We start from the raw sequence: 24,198 nt of genomic DNA, 5'->3' as shown, positions 1-24,198 counted from the left end.
GATGGACATGAGTGGACATGAGAGGACATGAGTGGACGAGGGTGGACATGAGTGAACATGAGTAGACATCTGTGGACGTGGATGGAAGTGGGTGGACATGAGTGGACGATAGTGGACATGAGTGGATGTGGGATGACATTAGTGGACATGCGTGGACATGAGGGCACATTAGTGGATGTGAGTGTACATTTGTGGACATAGGTGGACGTGGGTGGATGAGAGTGGACATGAGAATACAGCAGTGGACATGAGAGGACATGAGTATACACGGGTGGACATGAGTGAACATGAATGGACATCAGTGGACATGGATGGAAGTGGGTGGACATCAGTGGATGATAGTGGATATGAGTGGACATGGGTGGACATGAATGTACATTAATGGATGTGAGTGGACATGAGTGGACATGAATGGAAGTGAGTTGACGTGGGTGAACATTAGTGGACATTATTGGCCGTGAGTGGGCCTTACACGATGTGAGTGGTCGTGGGTGGACATGAGTGCACATGACTGGATGATGGTGGACATGAGTGGAAGGAGTGGACATGAGTGGACATAAGCGGACTAGAGTGGACATGAGTGCACCTGAGTGGACATGAAGGACATGAGTGTATGAGGGTGGACATGAGTGAACATGAGTGGACATCAGTGGACGTGGATGGAAGTGGGTGGACAATAGTGGATGATAGTGGACATGAGTGGACATCGGTGGACATTAGTGGACATGGGTGGACATGAGTACACATTAGTGGAAGTGAGTGGACATTTGTGGACATGGGTAAACATGAGTGGATGAGAGTGGACATGAGTCCACCTGAGTGGACATGAGTGGATGTGGGTGGACATGAGTGGACATGTGTGGATATGAGGGGACATGAGGGTACATGAGTGGATGACAGTGGACATGAGTGGAAGACAGTGGATGTGACCGGACGTGGGTGAACATGAATGTACCTGAGTGGATGTGTGTTGACATGAGTGGACATGAATGGACGTGAGTGGACATGGGTGGATATCAGTGGATGTGCATGGATATGAGTGGACATTATTGGACATGTGTGGACATGACTGGACATGAGTCCACATGAGTACACATGAGTAGACATGAGTGGATGTGGATGGACATTAGTGGACATGAGAGGACATGAGTGGACGTGGGTTGACTTGAGTGGACATGAATGGACATGGGTGGACATGAGTGAACGTGGGAGGACAAGAGTGGACTGCGTGGGCATGAGTAGACATTAGTGAATGTGAGTGGCGCTTAGTGGACATGAGTGGATGAGAGTGCACGTGGAAAAACATGGGAGGATGTAAGTGACATGAGTGGAGGAGAGTGAACGTGACTGGATATGACTGGACATTACTGGAAATAACTGGGCATTAGTGGACATGGGTGAATATGGTTGGGCATGAGTGGATGTGAGTGGACGACAGTGGACATGAGTGGATGTGAGTGGATGTGGGAGGACGTGAGTGAACAAGAATTGACATGAATAGATGTGAGTGGACTTTAGTGGACATGAACACACATGAGTGGACATAAGCAGACAAGAGTTGACGTGAGTGGACGTGGGTGGACATGAGTGGACATGAGTCAACATGAATAGGAGTGAGTAGACTTTAGTGGACATGAATGGACATAAGTGGACATAAGTTGACAAGAGTGGAAGTGAGTGGATGTGAGTGGACGTAGGTGAACATCAGTGGACATAAGTGGATGTGAGTGGACCTTACTGGAGGTGAGTCTTCATGGGGGGACATGAGTGGCCATGACTGGACGAATATGGACGTCAGTGGAATCAGTGGACATGAGTGGACATGAGTGGATGACAGTGGATGTGAGTGGACGTGGGTGGACATGAGTGGACGTGGGTGGACATGAATGTACATGAGTGGATGTGAGTGGACATGAATGGATGCAAGTGGATGTGGGTGGACATCAGTGCTCGTGTGTGGACATCAGTGGACATTAGTGGATGTCTGTGGACACGATTGGACATGAGTCCACATGAGTACACATAAGCAGACATGAGTGGATGTGGATGGACATGAGTGGACATGAGAGTATATGAGAAGACATGAGTGGACTCGGGTGGACATCAGTGGACATGAGTGGACATGGGTGGAACTTAGTGGAAGTGGGTGGACATGAATCGACATGTGAGTCGACGTGAGTGGACATGAATCGACATAGATGTGAGTGGACTTTAGTGGACGTGAATGGACATGAGTGGACATAAGCAGACAAGAGTGGACGTTAGTGGACATGACTGGCCATGAGTGAACATCAGTGGACATTAGTGGAAGTTAGTGGAACTTCCTGGACTTGAGTGGTCGTGGGTGGACATGAGTGGACATGACTGGACGACAGTTTACATGAGTGGAATGAGCGGACATGAGCAGACATGAGTGGACGTGGGTGGACATGAGTGGACGTGGGTGGACATGAGTGGACATGAATCGATGTGAAGAGCTGTGATTGGACTTTAGTGGACATGAATGGACATGAGTGGTGATAAGCAGACAAGAGCGGACGTGAGTGGACGTGAGTGGATGTGGGTGAACATCAGTGGACATTAGTGGAGGTGAGTGGAACTTACTGGAGGTGAGTTTTCATGGGTGGACATGAGTGGTCATGACTGGATGATAGTGGAAATGAGTGGAAGGAGTAGACATGAGTGGACATAAGCGGACTAGCATGGACATGAGTGCACATGACTGGAGATGAATGACTTGAGTGGATGAGGGTGGACATGTGTGAACATGAGTGGACATCAGTGGCTTTGGATGGAAGTGGGTGGACATCAGTGGACGATAGTGGACATGGGTGGACATAGGTGGACATTAGTGGACATGCGTGGACATGAGTGCACATTAGTGGACATGCGTGGACATGAGTGCACATTAGTGGATATGAGTGGACATTTGTGGACTTAGGTAGATGTGGGTGGACGAGAGTGGACATGTGTCCACATGAGTGGATGTGGGTGGACATGAGTGGACATTAGTGGACATATGTGGATATAAGTGTACATGAGGGGATATGAGTGGACGACAGTGGACGTGAGTGGACGTGGGTGAACATGAATATACCTGAGTGGATGTGAGTGGATATGAGTGGACATGAATGGACGTGAGTGGACGTGGGTGGACATCAGTGGATGTGAGTGGACATCAGTGGACGTGTGTGGAAATGACTGGACATGAGTCCACATGAGTGCACATGAATATAGATGAGTAGATGTGGATGGACATTTGTGGACATGAGTGGACATAACTGGACGATAGTTAACATGAGTGGACAGGGGAGGACATGAGTGGACACAAGTGTACATGGATGGACATTAGTGGACACGTGTGGACGTGAGTGGACATTATTGGACGTCTTTGGACACGACGGGATGAGTCCACATGAGTACACATGAGTAGACATGCGTGGATGTGGATGGACATTAGTGGACATGAGAAGACATGAGAGGACGTGAGTGGACGTGGGTTGACTTGAGTGGACATGAATGGACATGGGTGGACATGACTGAATGTGGGTGGACATGGGTGGACATTAGTGAACGTGCATGGACATGAGTAGACATTAATGGACGTGAGTTGCGTTTAGTGGACTTGAGTGGATGAGAGTGCACGTGGATAGACATAGGTGGACGTGAGTGGACATGAGTGGAGGAGAGTGAACATGATTGGATATGACTGCATATTATTGGACATGACTGGATATTAGTGGACATCGGCGGATGAGGGTGGACATGAGTGGACATGAGTGGACAACAGTGGACATGAGTGGATATCAGTGGTCCTGGATGGACATCAGTGGGAGTGCATGGACTTTAGTGGACATGGATGGACTTAATTGTATGTGAGTGTATGTGAGTGGACATGAGTGGACGTGGGTGAACATCAGTGGACATTATTGCACATGAGTGGACTTTACTGGATGTGAGAGATTGTGGGTAGACATGAGTGGACATGACTGGACAACTATGGACATGAGTGGATTGAGTGGACATCAGTGGACATGAGTGGACGTGGGTGGATAATTTGGGCGAGGGTGGACATGAGTGATTATAAGTGGACATGAGTGAACGTGGGTGGACATAATCGGAAAAGATTGGACATGATTGGTCAGGAGTGGACAGGAGTGGATATGAGAGGACAAGAGTGGACATGATTGGACATGGGTGGACATAAGTGGACGTGCAAGGACAGCAGTGGATATGAGAGGACATGAGTGGACATGTGAGGATAAGACTGGACATGAGTGGATGTGGGTGAACATGAGTGGATGTGAGTGGACATCAGTGGATGACAGTGGACATGAGTGGGCATAAGTGGATGTGGGTGGACATGTGTGGATTTGGGTGGACAGCGGTGGACATGAGGGGACATGGGTGGACACAGGTGGACCTGAGTGAACATGAGTGGACATCAGTAGATGTGGTTGGAAGTGGGTGGATATCTGTGGACAACAGTGGACATGAGTGGATGTGGGTAGAAATTAGTGGACATGCGTGGACATCAGTCCACATTAGTGGATGTGATTGGACATTAGTGGACGTAGGTGGACATGAGTGGACGAGAGTGGAGATAAGTCCACATGAGTGAACATGAGTGGATGTGAGTTTTCTTCAGTTCATGACAGTGGACATCAGTGGGCATAAGTGGACATGGGAGGATATGAGTGGACGTGAGTGCACCTGGGTGGACAGCAGATGACATGAGAGGACATGTGTGGATGTGGGTGGACATAAGTGAACATGAGTGGACATCAGTGGACGTGGATGGAAGTGGGTGAACATCAGTGGATGTGCATGGACATGAGTAGACATGGGTGGACATTAGTGGACATGCATGGACATGAGTGCACATTGTTGGACGTGAGTGGAAATTAGTGGACCTAGGTGGACATGAGTTGATGAGAGTGGACATGAGTCCACATGAGTGGACATGAGTGATTGTGAGTGGACATGAGTGGATGTGAATGGACATGAATCGATGTGAATGGACATGAATCGATGTGAATAGACATGAGTGGATATGGGTGGATGTGGCTGGACATGAGTGGACGTGAGTGGACATGAGTGGATATGGGTGTACGTGAGTGGACATGGGTGGACACGAGTGGATGACAGTAAATGTGAGTGGAAGTAGGTGGACATGAGTGGACAGGAGGGAACATGAATGGGTGTGTGTGGACTTGAGTGGACATGAGTGGACATGAATGGACATGAGTGGATATGAGTGGACGTGAGTTACATGAATGGACATGAGTGGACATGGGTAGACATTAGTGGACATGGATGGACAGTAGTGGATGTGAATGGATGTGGGTGGATGTGAGTGAACATGAGTGGATATGAATGGACATGAGTGGATATGAGTGTACATGAGAGGACCTGGGTGGACACGATTGGATGACAGTGGATGCCAGAGGAAGGGCGTGGACATGAGTGGACATGGGTGAACAAGAATGGATGTGTGTGTACGTGAGTGGGCATAAGTGGACATGAATAGACGTGAGTGGACACGGTGGACATTATTGGGCGTGAGTGGACATTAGTGGATGTGAGTGGACATGAGTTCACATGAGTGCACATGAGTGGACATGAGTGGAAATGAAGGACATCTGTGGGGGTGGATGGACGTGAGTATATGGTAGTGGACATGAGTGGACGTGAGTTGACATGTGTGGACATGAGTGGACGAGACTGGACATGAGTCCACATGAGTGGACCTGAGTGGAAATGAGAGGAGATGTATGGACATGGATAGACATGAGTGGACATGGATAGACGTGGGTTGACATGAGTGGACAATAGTGAACATCAGTGGACATGTGTGGACATTTGTGGATATGAGTGGATGTGGGTGAATGTGAGTGGATGTGGGTGGACATCAGTATATGTGGGTGGACGTGACTGGACATGAATCGACGTGAATAGATGTGAGTGGGTATTAGTGGATGTGAATGGACATAAGTGGACATGAGCGGACATGAGTGGATGTGAATTACATGAATGGATATCAGTGGACATGGGTGGAAATTAGTGGACGTGAGTAGACATGAGTGGACATGAGTGCATGTGGGTGGACATGAGTGGACGTGACTGGAAATCAGTGGACATGTGTGGCCATTAGTGGATGTGAGTGGATGAGAGTGGACAGGAGTCCACATAAGTCGACATGAGTGGACGTGAGAGGACATGAGAGGACATGAGTGGACTCAGGTGAACAGGAGTGAACATGAGTGGAAATGAGTGGACTTGAGTGGACATGAATGGACATGAGTGAACGGGTGTGGGCAGGTGTTGAGCCTAACTATACTGAGTTATAAAAATGCCCCCTGTATTTTTGGAGACAAGATTTGATCTAAGAAGTCAAATAAGGCTTTGCCTTAAAGAAAAAAATAAATGTGTTAGTTCAAAAGCTGCCTCGCCTCAGGAGGGTGTCTCATTGGTCAGTGACAGCTGCGTTTCAAAGAGACAGCTATAAGCTGGGCCTGTGGTTCTCACCTGTTTTGAAAGACAAGACAAGCTCCACCTAGGGCCATAGGCTGCTAGAAGCTGATCAAAGGCCACTGGAGATGAGAGCTGATCAAATAGATATGCTAATGCCCAAGCCGGGCCCAGACGGAACCGTGCAGTTAAAGTAATTAACACAAGGCACAGCTCATGTTGACTTCTGAGATCGACTCTGTCTCCAAGAACACAATTACCGCAGCCAAGATGTCTCTGTTTTTTGCTAAAGTAATAGCCTTATCATAAATGTTAGAAGTTGCCCTAAGAAGATTTTCTAACTCATTGTTCACCTAGATAGAGTTAGTTAAAGGATCTGTAGTAGCCTTTTAGAAGACTTTGACCCTAAACCAAACTGCCTGTTAGTATGTAAATCATGTTGCCCTTGGCCACGGGAGCCTGTATCTACCCTATAAAGTGGAGTTTCAATCTTGGATATATTTCCATGGGAGAGATATATCCATCTGGACACCCTCTCTTTGTCTATCTTCATAAACGTTTACTTTATAAACTATATCTTTGGCTCTGTGTATTATTATTATTATTCTTTTTTTTCTGTTTCCTACTATTTTTTCATCCTTTGCGATGACCCCTGCCTGAGAGATCTGACCGGAAGCAAAACCTCTTTGCAGGGAGCCCCAGACAGGAGTTGACATAAGGTGATAAGAGTGGACGTGAGTAGACAGTAGTGGACATGAGAGGACAAGAGTGGACATGAGTGGACTTGGGTGGACATGAGTGGACGTGAGTGGATGTGGGTGGACCTGATTAGACATGAGTGGGTGAGGGCAGACATGAGTGCACATGAGTGGACACGACGGATATGAGTGGACATGTGTGGATATTAGTGGACATGAGTGGACATGGGTGGACAGCAGTGGAAATGAGATGACATGAGTGGACGCGGGTGGACATGAGTGGACATGAGTGGACATCAGTGGACAGGGATGTAAGTAGGTGGACATCAGTGGACAATAGTGGACATTAGTGGACATGAGTGGCATTAGTGGATGTAGGTGGACATGAGTGGACGAGAGTGCATATGAGTCCACCCGAGTGGACATGAGTGGATGTGAGTGGACATGAGTGGATATGAGTGTATGTGAGTGGACATGTGTGGACATGAGTGGATGACAGTGGACGTTAGTATAAGTGGGTGGACATGAGTGGACTAGGGTGAACATGAATGGATGTGTGTGGACGTGAGTGGAGATGAGTGGACATGGATGGACGTGAGTGGACATGGGCGGACATTAGTGGATGGGAGTGGACATTAGTGGAGGTGATTGAACATGAGTCCACATGAGTGCACATGAGTAGACATGAAGGACTTAAGTGGGGGTAGATGGACTTGAGTGGATTGTAGTGGACATTAGTGGATGTGAGTTGACATGGGTGGACATGAGTGGACATAAGTGGACAAGAGTGGTATGGATTCTATGGTATGCAGTTGTATCACATGGTGAGCCGAGTGTGTGGTATGCGTGTGTAGCATGTGGTGTGTTAGATGCTGTAGTGTGCACGTGTAGTACATGGTGTCTATGACCCTTTGGTATGTGTGTGCAGCATGTCATGTGTGGATGTGTGGTATGTGTTTGTAGCACGTGGTGTGTGGATTGTGTGGTATGTTTCTGTAGCATGTGGTTTGTGGAGTTGTGATATGCATGTTTAGCACATGGTGTGTGGAGTGTGTGGTATGCGTTTGTAGCCACATGGTGTGCAGAGTATGTGGTAAGTGTGAGTAGCACGTGGTGTGTGAGACTCTGTGGTATCCGTTTGGTTCACATGGTGTCTGAGAGTCTGCGGTAAGCCTGTTCAGCATGTGGTGTGAAGAGTTTGTGGTATGCAAGTATACACATCATGTGTCAGTTTCTGTGGTATGCGTGTGTAGGACTTGGTGTGTGAGACTCTGTGGTATGTTTGTGTAGCACATGGTGTGCAGAGTGCATGCTATGCATGTGTAGCAACAGGCATGCAGAGTATATGGTATGCATGTGTAGCACTGGGAGTGTGAAGTGTGTGGTACACATGTGTAGCACGTGGTGTGTGAAATGGGTGTTATGCGGGTTTAGCATGTGGTGTGTGGAGTGTGGAGTATGCATGTATAGCACTTGGTGTGCAGAGTGTGTGGTATGCATGTATAGCACATAGTGTGTGACAGTCTGTGGTAGGCGTGTGTAGCACATACTGTGTGAGATTCTGTGGTACACATTTTTAGCATGTGGTGTGCACAGTGTGTGGTATGTGTGTGTAGCACGTGGTGTGTTAGACTCTCTGGTATGCGTGTGTAGCACGTGGTGTATTAGATTCTCTGGAATGTGTGTGTTCCATGCAGTGTGCAGAGTCGTGGTATGCATGTGTGACATGTGGTTTGTGAAGTGTGTGGTATGTCTCTGTAGCAAATATTGTGCATAGTGTTTGGTATGCATGCACAGAACGTGGTGTGTGAGACTCTGTGCTATGATTATGTAGCATGTGGTGTGCAGAGGTGTGGTATGCATGCTTAGCACGTGGTGTGTGAGACTGTGTGATATGCCTGTGTAGCACGTGGTATGCACAGTGTTTAGTATGCCTGTGTAGCGCATGGTGTGCACAGTGTATGGTATGTGTGTGTATCATGTGGTGGGCAGAGTGTGTGTTATCTGTGTGTAGCATGTGGTGTGTGACACTCTGTGGTACGCATGTGTAGCACGTGGTGTGTGAGAATCTCTGGTGTGTGTGTATTACGTGGTGTGAGGAGTGTGTGGTATGCATGTGAAGCTCGTGTTGTGAGGAGTGTGAGGGATATGCGTGTTGCACATGGTGTGTGAGACTTGTGGTTTGCATTTGTAACACATGGTGTGCAGATTGTGTGGTATGCGTGTGTAGCATGTGGTGTGTGAGACTCTGTGATATTCATGTGTAAAACGTGTTAAGTGAGACTCTGTGATATGTATGTGTAGCATGTTCTGTGTGGAGTGTGTGGCATACATGTGTAGCATGTGGTATGCGGAGTCATCGTATGTGTGTGTAGCACATGGTTTGCATAGTGTGTGGCATGCCTCTGTAGTATATGCTGTCCACAGTGTATGGTATGCATGCATAGAATGTGGTGTGTGTTATTCTATTGTATTCTTGTGTAGCATGTGGTGTGCAGAGTGTGTGGAATGCAAGTGTAGCACATGGTGTGTGAGAGTCTGTGGTATGCCTGTGTAGCATGTGGTGTGTGAGATTCTCTTATATGCATGTGTAGCACGTGGTGTGCAGATGGTGTTGTATGCGTGCATAGAACATGGTGTGGGAGATTCCGTGGTATGCATGTTTAGCACGTGGTTGCAGACTGTGTGGTATGCATGTGTAGCACGTGGTGTGTGAGACACTCTGGCATGTGTGTGTAGCACGTGGTGAATTAGATTCTGTGGAATGTGTGTGTACCATGTGGTGTGCAGAGTTGTGGTATCCATATGTGACACGTGGTTTGTGAAGTTTGTGGTATGTCTCTGTAGCATATGTTGTACATAGTGTTTGGTATGCATGCATAGGACATGGTGTGTGAGATTCTGTGGTATGCTTGTGTAGCACATGGTGTGCAGAGTTGTGGTATGCATGTGTAGCACGTGGTGTGTGAGACTCTGTCATATGCCTGTGTAGCACCTGGCATGTGATATGTGGTATGCGTGTGTAGCATGTGGTCTGTGAGACTCTCTGATATGCATGTGTAGCACGTGGTGTGTTAGATTCTGTGGAATGTGCTATACCATGCAGTGTGCGTACTATGCATGTGTAGCACATGGTGTGCAGACTGTGTGGTATTCGTGTGTACGTCATGGTATGTGGAACTCTGTGGCATGCATGTCTAGCAGGTGGGTTCCAGTGTGTAGTATGCCTGTGTAGCACATGGTGCATGAGAGTCTATTGTATGTGTATGTAGCATGTGGGGTGTATAGTGTGTGGTTGTATGTGTAGCACATGGTGTGTGCAGTGTATGGTATGCATGTATAGCAAGTGGTGTGTGGAGAGTGTGGTATGCGAGTGTAGCACGTGGTGTGCGGATTGTGTGTTATGTGTGTGTACCACGTGGTGTGTGTGTAGCATGAGGTATGTTACATTCTGTGGAATGTGTGTGTATTATGTGGTGTGCAGAGTGTGTGGTATGTGTGTGTAGCACGTGGTGTGAGAGTGTCTGTGGTATGCATGTGTACCACCTGGTTTTTGAGACTCTGTAGTATGCATGTGTAGCACGTGGTTTTCAGAGAGTGTGGTATGCCCTTGTAGCACATGGTGTGTAGAGTGTGTGGTAAGCGTTTGTCGCACGTTGTCTGTGAGAGTCTGTGGTAAACATGTGTAGCATGTGGTGTGTGGAATTCTGTGGTATGCATGTGTAGCACGTGGAGTATGGAGGGTGTTATATGTGTGGGTAGCAGGTCTTGTGCTCAATGTGTGGTATGTGTTTGTAGCACATGGTGTGTGGAGTGTGTGGTATGTGTGTGTAGCACCTGGTATGCACAGTGTATAATATGTGTGTGTCATTCAGTGCCTACTGTGTTGTATGCATGTGTAGGACTTTGTGTGTCGGGTGTTTGTTATCTGTGTGTAGCACGTCGTCTGTGGCATGCATGTGTAGCACATGGTGTGCAGAGTCTGTGGTATGCGTGTGTAGCATGTAGTCTTTGAGTGTCTATGGTATGCGTGTTTAGCACATTGTGTGTGAGACTCTGAGGTATGTGTGTGAAGTACATGGTGTGTACAATGTGCTGTATGCATGTGTAGCACATGGTGTGCAGAGTGTGTGCTATGTGTGTGTAGCACATGGTGTGTGTGGTGTAGCATGTGGTATTTGCAGGCCATGGTAAGCATTTGTAGCATATGGTCTGCAGTGTGTGCTATGCATGTGTAGTACGTGGTGTGTGAGACTCTGTTGTATGCATGTGTAGCACATGGTGTTCCGAGACTGTGGTATGCACTTGTAGCATGTGGTGTGTGGAGTCTGCTGTATGTGTGTGTCATGTGGTGTGTGAGACTGTGGTATGCGTGTGTAGCATGTGGTGTGCAGAGTTTGTGGTATGCACATGTAGTACATCATCTGAGTCTCACACAGCATGTGCTACAGATGCATACCACAGACTCTCACACACCACGTGACAAACACATAACACGCACTCCGCACAGCAGATGCTACTAATGAACACCACGTACTCTGGACACCATGTGTATCATCTGTGGTATGCGTGTGTAGGACTTGGTGTGTGAGACTCTGTGGTATGCATCTTTAGCACATGGTGTGCTGATTCTGTTATGCCTGTATAGCAGGGAGTGTGTGGTGTGTGGGGTATGCGTGCATAGCACGTGGTGTGTGAGACTCTGTGGTATCCGTCCGTAGCATGTGGGTGTGCAGAGTGCATTTTATGCATGTGTAGCATGAGGTATGTGGAGTGCGTGATTTGTATGTGTAGCACATAGTGTGTGCAGTGTGGGGTATGCGTGTGTAGCACGTGGTGTTTGAGACTCTGTGTTATGTGTGTGTAGCACATCGTGTGAGGAGTGCATGGTATACATGTGCAGCACATGGTGTGTGGAGTGCATGGTATGCGTGTGTAGCACGTCATGTGTGGAATGCATGGTATGCATCTGTAGAACATGGCGTGCATTGTGTATGGTATTCATGTGTAGCACCAGGTGTGCGGAGTGTCTGGCATGCATGTGTAGCACCTGGAGTGTGGAGTCTGTGGTACACAAATGTAGCATGTGGTGTGTGAAATGGGTGTTATGCATGTTTAGCACATGGTGTGTGGAGTATATGGTATGCTTGTATAGCACATGGTGTGTGGAGTGTGTGGTATGCGTGTGGAGCACGTGGTGTGTGAGACTCAGGGATATCGGTGTGTAGCACGTGGTGTGCAGAAAGTGTGTGGTATGCATGTGTAGCACGTGGTGTGTGAGACTCTGTTCTCTGCATTTGTAGCACATGGTACGCAGAGTCTGTGGTATGCATGGGTAGCTCATGGTGTTTTAGAGTCTGTGGTATCCATGTGAATCACATGGTGTGTGAGACTCTGTTGTATGCGTGTGTAGCTCGTGGTGCGCAGAGTGTGTCATATGCTTGTGTAGCACGTGGTGTGTCAGAATCTGTGGTATGCATGTATAGAACGTTGTATGTGAGACTCTGTGGTATGCGTAAGTTACATGTGGTGTGCTGTGTGTGGTGTGCGTGTATAGCACATGGTTTGCAAAGTGTGTGTTATGCCTCTGTAGCATATGGTGTGTGTAACGTTTGATATGCATGAGTAAAATGTGGTGTGTGAGAATCTGTGGTATGCGTGTATAGCACGTGGTGTGCAGTGGGTGTGTTATGCCTGTGTATCACATAGTGTGTGACACTCTGTGGTATGTGTGTGTAGCATTTGGTGTGCAGAGTGTGTGTTGTGCATGGGCAGCACGTGGTGTGAGAGAGTCTGGAATGCCTGTGTAGCATCTGGTGTGTGAGAATCTGTGGTATGCGTGTATAGCATGTGGTGTGCAGAGGGTGTGTTATGCCTGTGTAGCACATAGTGTGTGGCACTCTGTGTAGCCCGTGGAGAGTGGAGTGCTTGGTATGCATGTTTACCACTTGGTGTGTGGAGTTCTGGTATACATGTGTAGCACGCAGTTTGTGAAAGTCAGTGGCATGCATGTGTAGCATGTGGTGTGTGAGACTCTGTGGTATGCATATGTACCACATGGTGTGCAGAGTGCATGTTATGTATGTGTAGCATGTGGTGTGTGGAGTGCATGTATATGCATGTGTAGCACGTGGTGTGTGCTGGGGGTGGTATGTGTGTATAGAACACGTGTGCATAGTGTATGGTATGCATGTGTAGCACATGGTTTGCGGACTGTGTGGTATGCTTGTGTAGCCCATGGAGTGCAGAGTGTGTGGTATATGTGTGTAGCACATGGAGTGTGGTGTTGTGGTATCCTTCTGTAACAGGTGATGTGTGAGAGTCTGTGCTATGCCTGTGTTGCACGTGGTGTGCAGAGTATGTGGTATGCATGTGGAGCACGTGGTGTATGAGACTCTGTGGTATGCATGTGTAAAACTGGTTGTGTGAGACCCTGTGGTATGTGTGTGTATCACGTGGGATGCTGAGTGTGTGGCATGCATGTGTGGCACGTCGCATGTGAGAGTCTGTGGTAAGCATCTGTAGAACATGGTGTGTGCAGTATGTGGTTTGCCTGGGTAGCACGTGGTGTGCACTGTGTTTGTTATGTGTGTGTAGAACATGGTATATAGAATGTGTGGTTTGCATGTGTAGCACGTGGTGTGCAGACTCTGTGGTATGTGTGTGCAGCATTGGTGGGCCAAGTGTGGTATTCATGTGTAGCAGGAGGTGTGCAGAGTGTGTGGTATGCATGCACAGCACGCAGTGTGTGAATCTCTGTGGTATGCGTGTGTACCACCTGGTGTGTGGAGTACATGTTATGTGTGTGTAGCATGTGGTGTGCAGAGTGCATGTATATGCATACCACAGAGTCTCAAACACCACGTGTTACACACACCTACCACAGACTCTCACACATCATGTGCTACACATGCATAACAAACACTCCACACACCATTTGCTACACATGCATACCACACATTGTGCACATGACATGCTACACACACAGACAACACACTCCATACACCATGTGCTACACATGGATACAACACACTTCATACACTACGTGCTACACACACATTCCACACACTCCACATATGACTTGCAATACAGGCATACCAGAGACTCTCACAAATCGCATGCTACACGCAGATACCACAACTCTCCACACCACGTGCTACACAAGTATCTCTACACTTCCCACACCATGCTCTACACACACATACCACACACTCCGCACAACATGTGCTACACACGTGTACCAAGCACTCCACACATCATGTGCTACACATACATCACAAGCACTCTGCTCACCACGTGCTACAGACTCTTACCACAGATGCTCACACAACACGTGCTATACATGCATACCACAGACTCTCACACACCATGTGTTACACGCATACCAAGCACTCTGCACACCATTTGCTACACACACATACCACACATTGCACACACGATGTGCTACACATGTATACCACACACTCCACACACCAGGTGGTGCGCATGCAAACCACACAGTCTGAAGCACCACATGCTACATACGTATACCACAAATCTGCACACCATGTGCTACACCCACATACCACACACTCTGCACTCTACATGCTACACACCTATAGCACACAATCCACACATGTGCAACTCATGCATACCATACACTACCACAGCATGTACTACAGATGCATACCACACAGTCCACACACCACAGGCTACACACACATACCATGCAATCCACACACCACGTGCTACGCATGTATACCACACCCTCAGTACACCATGTGCTACACAAGCATACTATACACTATGCACAGCATGTGCTACAGACACATAGCACACACTCTGCACACCACGTGCTACACACAAAGACCACACACCCTCACACCATGTCCTATACAGGCATACTGCACACTCCTCACACCACATGCCACACACACATACCACGGACTCCACACACCAAGTGCTGCACATGCATACCACACACTCCGCAAACCATGTGCCACACACGTATACCACACTGTCTGAAACACCATGTGCTACACACGGATACCACAAATATGCACACTATGTGCTACACCGCCATGCCACACTCTCCACACTCTATGTGCCATACACATATACCACACAATCCGCACACCATGTGAAACACACGCATACTATACACTATGCATCGCATGTGCTACAGATGCATACCACACACTCCGTTCTCCACATACTACACATGCATACCACAGAGTCTCACACGCCACAAGCTACACACACATACCATACACTCCACACACCACGTGCTACACATGCATACCACAGATTCTGACACACCATGTACTACACATGCATATGACACACCCACAACCCACAAGCTCACACACCATGTGCTACGCACACATACCACACACTCCATACGACTTTTGCTACACACGTATACCACACACTTCACATGCTACACACGCATACCACAGAGTCTCACACACCACGTGCTATGCACCCATACCAAACATCCACACACAATGTGCTACACACATACCACACACTCCACACACCACGTGATACACATGCGTACCACAGAGTCTCACACCACGTGCTACACATGTATAGCACAGACTCTCACATGCGACGTGCCACACAGGCATACCACAGATTCCGCACACCCCCTGCTACACACGAATACCACACTCTGCCCACCAATGCTACACCCACATATCACAGACTCCGCACTCCATGTGCTAGAGTTGCATACCACAGATTCTCACGCACCACATTCTATGCATGCATGTCACACCCTCCACACACCATATGCTATAGATGCATACTACACACTTCACAAACCACTTGCTACACACGCATATCATGACTTCACATGCTACATGCATACAACTCACGCTGCACAACACATGCTACAGATACATACCAGAGAGTATCACTCAACATGTTTTACACATGCATAACACAGAGTCTCACACACCATGTGCTAGACATGCATATAACACACTCTGTACTCCACGAGCTTCCAATGCATACCATGCACTCTGCACACCATACGCTACAATATATACCATGCACTGTGCACACCATGTGCTATCCATGCATACCAGTCACACACCACATGCTACACATGCATACCACACACTTCGCACACCATGTACAACACATGCATACCAGAGTCTCACCACGAGCTACACACGCATACACACACTCCGCACACCACATGCTACACATGCATAGAACACACTGCATACAACACGTGCTACACAAGCATAACACACACAGCGCACACCATCTGCTACCCAGGCAAACCACACTCTCTGCACACCACGTGGAAAAGATGCTTACCACAGACTCTCACACACCACGTGCTACACATGCATACCACACACTCCACACCCAACGTTCTAAACATGCATAACACAGAGTTCCACACACCACATGCTTCACACACATACCACAGACTCTCACACACCATGTACTACACATGCATACCACACACACTCACACACCGCATCCTCCACACTCATACCACACACTCCAAACATTGTACTGCACACAAATACCACACTCACACACCACATACTACACACCCATACCACACACTCCACAAACCACATACTACACAGGCATACCACACACTCCAGACACCCCATACACCTGAATACCACACACTCCACATACCACATACTACATACCCATACCACACACACTCACATAGAAGATACTGCACATGCATACCACACACACTAACACACCACATACTACACAGGCATACCACACACTCCCCACATGACATACTACACACACCATTTTCTTCAAAGGTAGTTCTCTCAGTAGAGTGAAAATCAGAAAATCACTGTCTTTTGACACAGCTGCAGAGAAAATATGACACCAAAATCGATCAAACACACCTCCTCCCATCTGAGCAATCACACCGTATGGTCACATAGGCTGAGCAATGGACTGTCTTCCCACCCTGTCATTTTGTACCTTTCGTTGCGGTTTTTTCCTTTAGTGGATAGAGGAGGAGACACAGGGGGTCAGCTGGCTTGCGAGTGAGTTTATTATCCTCTGCGAGTATCAACACACGACACTACCTAAGTGAAGGAACATGCCAGTGTTTCATGACCTTTGGTTCAATGCCTGGCAGATACTAGTCTTTGCAGACCTCTTCATGACCGACAGGACGTCACCTTAGACATGGACTCATCTTGTCCCTCCCTCCTGAGGCAATTCTGTACCTCCTCGGGGTCACAGCATAGTCTGCCTAGGCACCTACAACACGTGTGGCAACAGCCTTGATGGCTCTGCTATAAGAACAAACTCATGTGGGCCAGGGGTGGGGTAGGGGGATGGGTACTGAAGAAGTCAGCTGTGTGAAGGAATGTCACGGGATTCAGAGTGCCATCGGTGGGCTGAGAGGCGAGCAGGGCAGGATTTGAAAGCCTAACATTGTCCGTGCCTTTCATCTGTCAGTTAATACAGATCATACGGTCCTTTCCAAGGATTGATTCCTCCCAAGGCAGCAAGTATTCCAAGTGGCCACACCGTGGGTTTTCTACACCACCTGTCACCAACTCTGACCAAGCCAGAGGACAGTGTTTGCTTTGGGAAAAGAGTCATGCCACAGCAGTGACCATGTCCAACAACGTCATCAACGCTCTCAGCTTCACAGTCCCACGTTTCAGACAAGCCTGGATGACTACTCCATGTCACCATTTGCCAAATGCCAGCCACTGCCCACTCCCCACCCTCCATCCCCCTCCCCCCATTTGGCCACCACAACTCTTCATCCCTTGGGGCTCTCTGTGGTGGTGCATTCCTATCTGTCCATCTACCTCTTTTGGGGGGCGGGGGGAAGGAAGTAAATGAGTTGGCTGGAGCAGGCCCACCTGCCCTGAAAGTTGCAGGTGATTGAGGACAAAGGGGCCTGTACAGTAGGGAGGGTGCTGGGTACATACCCCAGGGTGGACGGTTCCTATTCTCCCCCACCCCTAGGCCAGGCCAGGCCTGGGCACTTCCTACCTCTCTCCCAAGAGGGTCTGTTTAGCAGTCTCCTTGGACTTGGCCACAAGGAAGACAGAAAGTAAGGTGGCAGCCTCCTCAGAGCAGAGGTGGTGGTTCTCAAAGCATTTGGGGGGCAACCTGATTTGAGTTACAAATAGTAGGGGACTGACATTTTGCCCTGGCCCAAGACAAACAGACAGAAGACAAACTTCCTCCCTCTCCGTCTCTCCCTCTCCCTCCCTCTCCCCCCTCCTCTCTCTCTCTCTTCCCTTCTCTCTCTCTCTCTCTCTCTCTCTCTCTCACACACACACACACACACACACACACACACATATCCCCATGCAGTTTGGAAGCCGGACGCTAGCTAGGTGGGGGTCACAGATGAAAGCTTTTTAACAGGAGAGAAGCCCCAGGCTAGCTATGAGGGCTACTAAGTGCAGCCTCAGCTCTGAAGGGAGGGGACCTTTAGACCCTTCAAGGAGGCTATGATTGAAGGGATTCCCCCCAAGGCGAGTCCATCTGGGAAGCCAGACTAGCTACGGGTTCTCCTCCCCGCCTCCAGGCAGAAGCACAACACTCTGGGTATCTTGGAAAGGTCACGTGGGGATGAGATGAGACTCATCCTGGGAGCCAGTGCTTTCCTACAGGCCTGTCCTCATGGACCTTTCAGCCAGGGCTCTGGCCCGAGGGGAGAGGGTGGGGGTGGAGGAGACTAGCCAGTGCCCAGGGCACATGCTCCCTCCCTCCATTCCTTCCTCCCTCCCTCCCTCAGAAAATTTATTTCCTTCTGGAGACATTTTCTGACTGACCTCTGAATTAATTTTTTTTTCTTCTTCTTTTTTCTTTCGTAGTCTAGATGGCCTAACCTTTGGTTAACCATTAACCAACATTTGGACATTTTGAGGTCATGGCCAGTTATTTTGCCACAACACCTATGGATGCAAGGAATATTTTAGCTCATGGATCCCTATGTACCAGTGTGTTTATTTGTTACGTCCTTAATTTTTGGGGGGGTGGGGCTGCGATGAAAATAGATATTTCATAAAACTGACCAGCTTAACCATTTGTAAGTGCACCACTCCGTGTTATTCAATACACTGCCAAATGTCATAGAACGATCACTGACTTCTGTCTCCATTCCTTCTTTCACGTCATCAGAAAGAAACATGCAATAGCCAAATAACCCTCTGGGAAGTCATCTCAGTCATAATAGGCAGCACTCGCCACGCGGTGGGGAGATGGGGGGGGAGGGGAGGGTGTGGGCACCGCAGGCAGCGCAGCCACGGCCCGCCCACCCGTCTGTGTGTACACCTGGGATCAGAAGGATCAGGAGCATCCATGAGCCAGGAGCCATCCGTGTCCAGACAGACCCTCGATCTTTCAAGGGTAGGATCCCTTTTTGCCCAACAACCTGGCTCCTTCATGCTGCCACTGGAACACGTGGAGGGTTTCCTGCCACAGGGCTGGGGATGGGAAGTGAATAGCTCCCTCTGTGCTTAGAGCTTATGTGGATGAAAGTCCACCCCAATTTATCTTCTGAGGTTTGCCCCAGCGGGAGTCACTAGCCTCACACCGACTCCAGAGTTCCAAAACAGTTCCACCGGGCAGGTCATGCCAGTGTCCGTTTCGTCCAGGTGGGGAGACAGTAGAAGGAGGTGAGGTCTCTCTTCACTGCTCTCCAAACGTGTATTATTTCTTAATGACTAAAAGTAGAGAAATCTCTCCACGAACGATCACGTCTAGAAACCGGGACATACGTCACGGATATCTCGTCTCTCTAAACCGCCTACTCATCTGGAAGATGGGTAGAAAAGGTAGACGTGAGAATTTAGACACGGATCGATCCACCATGACGATCCAGAGGAACAGCAGTCTTTCACTCAGATTGTAGTTTTCCCACTCGACTGACATTGTCGTTTCCCATCCTGTGAAATTCGCACGTGCACGCGTGCTCCACCTCCCCCGCGCGGCGGGCCGGTGGTGCGCCCTCGGCGGACTGCAGAGTCCTCAGGATCCCACCTCCGCCAGTGAGCAGCGCCGGCCTCCACCTTCATTTCGCCACAGCGGCTTTTGTGCGAGTCCCTGACACGCACACGTGTTAGACTCCTTGGTCCGTGTTTCAAGACGGGTCAGGTGGGTAGCCGACGTCGCCGCCGACCCCATGCGCTCGCTGGGCTTCGAAAAACTTCTGGCGTGGCCCCTGGAGAGAAAAAGATTCCCCAGGCCCCATGGTGCAATCCGCCCTGGGCACACTGGGGACAGTACGCCCCACCCATGGCGGCGCGGGCCTCCCCGGAACCCACCCCCAGACGGGGGTCGGGGGAGAGCGCGGAAGGGGTGGGGGAGGAGTCGCGCCATGGGAGGGGGGGCCCAGCCCCCCCCGCAGAGTCACAAGCACGCCCCCGCGGAGGGGAGCCCCCTCGCGGGGGACCCACCGTGGAGGTGAGCGCCGGCAGGGGGGAGAGCACCACAACGGTCTCGCTTTCTTGGCCTCGGGATTGGGGAGCGCTGCTGCCTGGGGGCTGTAACACCCGGGGCCTGGGCCCGCCCCCCCCCACGCCGCCCCTCCTCTCGGGGAGAGGCAGGGCGGCAGAGAAGACGACGACCCCTGAGCCATATTCCCCACCAGGCCTTCCCAGCCGTCCGGGAGCCAGTCACGGCGCACCACCAGCGGTGGAATTGCACCCGGTGGTGGCCGGGGGTGGTCCCCCGGCGACCCCACCCGCCCACCCCCGCACCTGCCGGAGCCCCCAAACCTCCCCTGGGAGGGGGAGTAGGAGGGGCGGCAGGGGACGGAGGGCGGGTGGAGGGGTCGGGAGGAGCAGGGGGCGGAAAAGATCCACTGGAGCGCCGGCAGAGCCAGACCTGGCCGTCTGGTTGAATCCTCCGGGCGGAATGCGCGGACCCCACGCCTTTACCTCTTAACGGTTTCACACCCTCTTGAACTCTCTCTTCAAAGTTCTTTTCAACTTTCCCTTATGGTACTTGTTGACTATCGTCTGGCCAGTATTTACCCTTAGATGGAGTTTACCACCCGCTTTGGGTTGCATTCCCAAGCAACCCGACTCCGGGAAGACCCAGCCCGGCGTGCGGGGCGGCTACCGGCCTTACACTGTCCACGGGGCTGGGGCTCGATCAGAAGGACTTGGGCCCCCCAAAGAGCGGCGCGGGGGAGTGGGTCTTCCGTAGGCCACATTTCCCAGGCCCCACCGTTGGGCGGGGATACGGCGCTGGGCTCTTCCCTATTCACTCGCCCTTACTGAGGGAATCCTAGTTAGTTTCTTTTCCTCCAGCTGACTGATATGCTTAAATTCAGCGGGTTGCCACGTCTGATCTGAGGTTGCCTCTCGGAGGGAGGCACGCGCGAGGGCGGCGGGGAACCACGGCACATCCCAAGGCGTGCATGGACGCTTGGCGAGGCAAGAGGCGGGAGGCGACCCACAAGCGCTGGATGGAGCGGGGCGGCGGGGGCGCCACGGTTGAGCGCCGCCCCTGGCCCTCCGGACGACGGCACCTCCCCCAGCCATGCCCCACGACCAGCCACTGGTGGCGGCCCAGGTGCATCACAAGGGCGGGCGTGGGGAAGGAGAGCGCGCGTTGGAGGCCGCGGGGACGACGGGACGGTGCACGGGCCAGCAGGCACAGACCGGGGCCGGCAGGGAGGACACCCGCGCCTCGACCACAACACCCATCCGCCAGACCTCGAGGGGCACAACACCGCGACACGCGAGGGAGGGAGGGGGTCGTGGAGGGAGGGGAGGCCCAAAGAGACCAGAGGCCACCCCTCCCCAAACCAACGGACGGCCCTTCCCTCTTCCTCAGGCGTCTCGGCGGCCCCTCGGCCGGGAGGGGACTCGGCCGGGACACAGCATCGGCCCCCATCCTGAGCCCCGCGCCCAGGCTCAGGACACGCAGCGCGGCAGTGGGCCACGGCGACCCCGGGGGCGGCCACGCAACGGCGGACAACGCCACGGCATCCCACGGGTCGCCACCGGGGCACGCATCCCCGGGGTGCGGCCCCGAACGGGCAACACGGCGGGGACATGGACCCAGCCCCACCCCCGTACGCGCGGGGCACATTCGGTCGTCGACACCGGGGGTGAAGAGGGGAAGAAGAGGAGGGGGCGGCGGCGGCGGGAGCGGGGCCAGACCACCGGGGTGGGCAGCTAACGACCGTGACCCAGACACGACACCCTGCACACACACAGACCCCCCCCTCATCCCCAGACCCCCGGCGCCGACTGGCGGAGACCCACAGACGCCCGCGGTAGGTGCAGGAACCCCCCATCGGGCCCTCCCAGGCGAACCCCCCCAGAAGGGGGAAGGCCCGGCTACGCACGGCGCGAGGCGTGAGGCATCTCCGGAGAGGATGGCACCGTGGCGGCCACGGGAGAAAGCCCTCCCAGCCTCTCTCCCACATCGCCGACGGCGGCGCGACGCCACCAGGCCCCCACCTCCACGTGCCAACGACGGGCCTACATGGGGGGACCGGACGGAAGAGGAGGGGCGCGCCACCAAGGTCTGCACTTAGGGGGATGGAGGGCCCCCCTCAGCGGGGCCCTGCGAGAGAAACCCCAAGCCGCACTACCCTGCGGAGGCCCGGAGGCACACGCGGGGGGGGGTGGGCATTGATCATCAAGAGATGCTCAGACAGGCCTAGCCCTGGGAGGAACCCGGGCCACAAGTGCGTTGGAAGTGTTGATGATCAATGATGATCAAGGTGTCCTGCAATTCACATTAATTCTCGCAGCTAGTTGCATTCTTCATGGACGCAGGAGTAGAGTGATCCACCGCTAAGAGGCCTATGAGGTTTGATGGGAGAGGGCCTCCGCGGAGGGAGGCCCTACCTGGCACACCTTCCCCCCCCCACCAAGGGGGAGGGAATTTGTCTCAGGCCCACCCAGTCAAGAGGACAGGACCAGACTCCGAAAGGTCGGAAATTTTCACACGGGGCGCCCGGCCCATGGGCAGGGATGCCCCACAGGTGCCCGGGGGGGGGGGGGGGGGTTCCCACCCCCATGGAATGGAGCGCCAGCGCGGCACACGGCAACGGGCGTGACAACGACCGCCAGGGTCAAGCCCCCTTTTCCATGACGGCCACCGGCAACCCGCAGCACATGCGCACGTGCGCACGGCACCCCCAGCCCGTGGGCGGAGTCCGGGTGACGTGGGAGGAGGAGGAGGACGACGACCCGGGGTCTTGCTGGGGCAAGGCCAGGCCCTCCGGACCTCCACCCCACCCCCGACCTCCCCCCAAAAAAAACACCGGGCCCACCGCCCCCGACCTATGGGGCGGACGGGCGACCCCCAGTGGTCTTTAAACCTCCGCGCCGGAACTCGCTAGGTAGCTGGACGGGGGGGGGGGCAGACGGGGAGGGAAGACGGAGGCGCCCACCCTCCACCACCAACAGCCGGCCAACACTGCCACCACCGCCACCACGCCGGTTCCGGCGGCAGCCGCTCACGGGGCTCAGGCCCTGCCTGTGACGGGCCAGCCGACCCCGCCCCAACCACCACACAAACGGACGGCAGGCGACCGACGCGGGGGGCGGGCGGGGACGGCGGAACACGTCCCAGGCGGGTGGCAGTGGCGGCGGGACCCCTCCCGGTGGCCCAGAGCCCCTGGCCTCCCGGGAACTCTGGCTAAACGCCACACGGATGGGACCGTCGCGCCTTCACCACGCATCCCGAGAGACGCGCCGGGGGCAGCCCGCGGCACTGGGCGGGCGCAGATGGCGCCGGAAGTGGTGCATGTGGCTGGCGGGGGCAGCAAGGTGGCGAGACGACGGGCGCGCACACGCTCCCCTGAGCCTGGAACCGCCCTAGAGGGAGGGTGGGGGGCTGGCATGGCGCCGGCCCCCGCACCGCGTGCGTGAGGAAACACACACGCGACCGTGGTCGGTCGCTCGCTTGCTCAGTGACAGGCCCTGTGGGGCTCTTGTTAATGATCCTTCCGCAGGTTCACCTATGGAAACCTTGTTACAACTTTTACTTCCTCTAGATAGTCAAGTTTGACCATCTTCTCAGTGCTACGCCAGGGCCGTGGGCCGACCCCAGC

This window comes from Lemur catta, chromosome X (assembly GCF_020740605.2).
Source record: "Lemur catta isolate mLemCat1 chromosome X, mLemCat1.pri, whole genome shotgun sequence".
Classification (NCBI taxonomy): domain Eukaryota; kingdom Metazoa; phylum Chordata; class Mammalia; order Primates; family Lemuridae; genus Lemur; species Lemur catta.
This window is presented reverse-complemented; position numbering follows the sequence as displayed.